Here is a 5,371-nt window from a genome sequence, read left to right as displayed (position 1 = left end):
CTGGTACCTCCTCTGCCTTCTTCTTGTCTCTTTCTTGAATTTCCTGCCTGCCTCTAAGCTGCCTTGCCATAGGCCAAACAGCTTTATTTATCAACCAGTCAGAGTAACACATAGTCACAGCATACAGAAAGATATTTCCCATTCATTTCCCCTTTTCTGTCTAAACAAAAGGAAGGTTTTAACATTTAACCTATTAAATTACATATAACAAAACAATTATCAAGCAAGAGTTATAGTTATAATATCTAGTCTATTTGAATTTGGCAAAATTAAAAAAGATATCCTATCTACCATATATTTGTGAGTATAAGGTTTCATATCTAATTTATCTTTTATCATAAGCAAGGAAAATTATAACTATGTCATTTTCAACTACATCAAAGACCCCAGAAGAATATATTACCTAAGAAAACAGGAATAGCATTGTAAGCAATTTCCAAAACTCTGAAAATGATAGAGACAGCCGCCTGCCTGGACAGTCATCCACAGTTCCTCTGTAATGTTGGGGCATCCATTCTTTATGGCTTTATTCATCAACCAATTAGAGCAACACATATCTGCAGTGTACAGAAAAACATTCCTCCATCAGTGGGACCCCTGGGAGTGGAACCAGGTTCTATCTCTAGTGCATGAGCTGGCTTTTTGAAGCCCATTTTATATGGTGGGATGCCATGCTTAGCCTTGATGTGGGAGGGAGGGGGCAGCAGAGGATAAGGGGCTGACTCAGCTGAATGTGCAGGCTTTGTTGGCTCCCCGTGGAAGGACTTACCCTTTCTGAGAAGTGGATGGGGATGGGTCTAGGGAGATGGGGGTGTGGAGGAATTGTGGTTGGTATGTAAAATGAATAAAAACAAGACATATTAAGGCTGCATGAGGTAACACAGGGAAAAGCGGGTTCCAAAAGCAGGCAAACAAGTCAGAGACACCCACTGGCTCCACTCAGGGGCATCTCTATTTTTAAAAGAGCTAATTACTGGCTAACCTGCTGATAAAAAACCCAGCTCCTTTCCTTCCAATTAAAGCTGTTTTATCTGCAGAATTGGTAAGACTTATAAAAGTATTAAGAATTACAATCTTGAGATTCTTAAAACATTTTGGAAATCAAAATTAAATTACACTTAATTTAAACAAATTAAAGAGTGGATTTTACTGATAAATGTAAAAAAATAACTGCATTTTCTCTGTGCATACCATCTTCTTATGCCTTTCTGCAGCCAGGAGTACAGCCTAAATGTGAAAAGGAGAACAGCCTCTGGATCTCATCTTATACCAGAATGACCAAAAGTGCACTCAGTTTTATGGTGGGAAGGACGGAAATATTAAACATTTCCTGAGGTGTATTGTTATAGCCCTAAGATAAATTTCTCTAAAGTCAAGAACTCTCCATAATAAGCTAGCAAAAAATTCATAGATTTTTTTCTCAGATCTATAAAATATAATTAATATTTTGATGTTTTAGATAATTTATTATACGAGTATTGCATTTATTTTACTTACACTCATTCCTTTGCTCCCCCAACTCGTCTCATGTTCTCCTATAACCCCTATCAAATTCATCACATACACATACACAGGCACTCACAGATGCACAGACACACACACAGATACACACACACACACACACACACACACACACACACACACACACACACATCACTGACTCCATGAGCCTTGCTCCTATGTATATATGATTAGGGCAGAGCCTTTAGTGTAGAGGATTCACTGTATATACACCAGTTGGGGCTATGAAGCATACAATTACACATTTTCTGCATTTTGACAAGTTCTGGGTATCTGGGGTAGCCACAGACTGCTGCAAAATGGAGTTTCTTTAAATAGAGTGAGAGCTATACATATCTGTGGATTTAAGTGTTTACAATACAGTTGGAAACTATTGAGTTAGGAAAATGGCAGTAGTATGTTCTCACCTAGGGCCTATAACCCCTTCAGCAACAGGTAGTTGGCTAGATTTACGGTAGCAGGCATGACTTCCCTCCCACTGAGAGCCCTTATGTCCAATTAGACAGCTGTCAGTTTCTTCCAAAATAAAAGTGTCACTAGTGCACCATTGGAGATTTATTATCTGGCTGGTCACTGCTCTGGTTTACACCTGTTACAGCTAGATTGGACTATTGATTTCTTTTCTTCCTTAGCAGCATGCAAAGCATCTTCAGACACTGAGAGTTTTCCTCAGAAACAGGCTTCCAGGTCCATTGCAGCTAGAGTCATCCAAGTCCTGTGGCTAAAGTGTGTGCTGTGTTCAACATGGTTTTTCTTACTTGTGTATCCTAGCTCAGAATCCTTGAACATAAAACCTGGAATACCCACTGGAAAGTAGAAAAGGAACATGCTGGGCAGGGAAGAGAAGGTAGCAGTAGAATATAAGTGCTATGAGGGAGGAAAAGGAAAAAATAGAGAGTACTTATCTGGGGAGAGTAGCGAAGTAATACGGAAGGTGGGAAATGAGAGATTAAATAAGACAAAGGATGTTTGGAAAGTCATAGGGAAAATACTTTATAAGTTTAAAGTACCTACATAATATAAATGTATATATACATATACGGTCACACACACACACACACACACACACACACACACACACACACGTGTGTGTGTGTGTGTGTGTGTGTGTGTGTGTGTGTGTGTGTGTGTATATATTTAAATGGAGTTATGCCACATGAGATGATCATGCTCCTCCCAATATCCATAGACCTGCAAAACCCCAGTGCCAGGTAGAAATCTGCCTTCAAGTCATTATTGATCCTGGAGGAAGGAAGTGTCTAAGAGACTCTTAAAGCATTATACACTATTGTCCTTGCTCTTGGTAACCTCCCAGAACTTGAAGCTAAGATCAGATTGTAGAATCTTAACTGAAAATTCATTATAAATGTTACATGCAGAAAATAACATAAAGTTCACAGACAAGCGCCCAAGTCAGAGAAGATAATTGCCTATTTAATAGCTAAGATGAAAATTAATTTAAATGCATTCAAAACAGTAAGAAAGGAGATATAACCCAAAAGAAAAATAATCAAATAATTCTATGCATACCTGAGGAAAAAATGTAAATACTACATAATTTTTAAAGCGACTCAGCTTCAATACTGACTATACTAATGAAAATTGCAACAGTAAAAGTATAAGTTCAAATCAGAATGAAAACAGCAACACACCAAAACCCCAAAGGGGGCTTGTAGGGAAGTGGTTGGTAACAAAGGTAAGAGGAAAACTAGGGAATGATGAAAATCAGAATTCACATTATACATGTATAAGATTATCAAAGAGAAATATAAATAAATGTTAAAAAACAACAACACTACATGCTTGGGGTATATGTTAAAATACTGTACTATATGTACTGCTGTAGGGAAGCAAAATCAGAAGTCACATTACACAATGCCACATGCAATTTTCCCATGTTTGTTCACGCATTAAGATGCAACAATTGGGCTCATATGAATAGTCCACTGAGCAACTCTTGCACAGGTGCGTAAAACATCATATATATTTTATTATACAGTGTCTCCGTTTCATATGTGGTAGTCAAGAGCAACCTATCAATTAGAAAGCAGATTAATAAAATAAAATGCATGTCTATGATTTATACTAAGCCAGGATCAGAAGGACTGAACTATATCTATATGTGGTAATGTTTGTTTCCTAAAATATAATAAGGTAAAAGATATGAAAACAGCATTTATAATATAATACAATTTGTTATAATTTAAATGTCACAGACAGATGCAACAAACCATACATTTTTCAGATTTTCATATGTATTTAAAAGTCTATTGGAAAGAAATACTTGAATAGAAAATTTATAGGTACCCATCAGGTGAAGGAAATAAGATTGCAAATGCAAAACACAGGAGAAATAATAAATTGCACAATAGCTGTTCACTGTGAATTTTAAAGTATGTTGACTATCTGAAGTATAGAGAATATAAAATAATTTGGTACCATAATACTTTACCATTTTTGAACATCTGCTGTATATACTATGTACTCTACATTAATAATATATTTATCAGACAAAACTATATGAATCCTTGGTAATTTTACAAAAGAAGAAACTGGGGGTAACTTGTCAAAGGACATAAAGATATAAGGGCCAATCCAGGATTAATAAATAAGTTGGTTTCTCAGTTCATTGGCTATTTCTATCTTCATTGTCCTGTCATGTTACTATTTCAAGAGAGAGTTTTGTATGGAAGTACACCAAAGAGGATAATAAGGTAAAAACTAATTTCAGTTGAATGCTTCTGTGAATCATTTTTAGTTTTGAATTTCCAAGTACTAATCACCTTGGGGAATCCAAAGCAGCACAACAGAGCTAATCCTGGATATGCTCTGCTCCATTTTACACAAGGAGACAACGGATTGGGATGTGACCTCAACCCTTTAACATTGTGCTTGGCACATGTTAGGTACCAAGTGATTGTTTCCCAGATGAGAAAATGGTTCAATCAAGACATATGTTTACAATAAGGCTGCAGTGGAATATAAAGTAGCTCAAGTTTTAAACAATAGGCATGTCTAGACAGAAACGGTCAGCATCAGAAACTGAGAGCTTTTATCATAAAGAGAGAAATAACAAAGGTTTAATATATTTGGACATATGAGTGATGGTTGTAAGCAAGTGTCAAGACAGAATCAGTAACCATGCTAGATGTAACTGGAAGAATAAATAAAATGTAATAAGATTGAGAGAAGCAGGATGGATAGTGTCAGCACTGTGGACAAACTAAGGGGTGACTTCCTGAGGCTGTCGTCTCCTCATGTCAGTTCCATCATGTCTTTTCTGCCAAATGTATTAAGCTATCCCATGAGCTGTGAAGAGTTCTGGTCATTTGATTCAGGACCTATTCTTCTGTGTAGGAATTGCTATGTTCTTTTTGTAAGGGTCTACTATACTTATGTTTTCAGAGTAAACTTACTTCCTACGATGATGATAGTGAACTGTGTATTGAGAAGGTGATTACAAGAAGTACATTATCATCTACCATTGGTCTTGAGAACACACTCACTAACCTCTCTTTACTCTCAAACCACTCCCCTCCTTTACTCCTTGTGATAAATACAAACACTTTGGTTTTGATGTTGGAAGGACATTTTTATTCACAATTTGATTAATATGGGAAAACCGTTCTCACTTTAAAGTAAAGCTTTATGATGAAAATACTCAGAATATCAAAGTATCAAGTTCACATTTGTGTTTGACTTCATCAGCCTTTATCCTGTCTATATATGATATTTCCCAATTTAAAGAAAGACCAGAAAATGAAGGGGACAAAAAGATGAACCTTTAAGGGAGAGGAGAGGAGGAAAGTTAGGTAACCAGGTAGAATAGAGATAGGCATACAATTGTAAG

The sequence above is a fragment of the Peromyscus maniculatus genome, chromosome 2 (genome assembly GCF_049852395.1).
Source record: "Peromyscus maniculatus bairdii isolate BWxNUB_F1_BW_parent chromosome 2, HU_Pman_BW_mat_3.1, whole genome shotgun sequence".
NCBI classification, from domain to species: domain Eukaryota; kingdom Metazoa; phylum Chordata; class Mammalia; order Rodentia; family Cricetidae; genus Peromyscus; species Peromyscus maniculatus.
The sequence above is the reverse complement of the archived record's forward strand: the minus strand, read 5'-3'. Positions refer to the sequence as shown.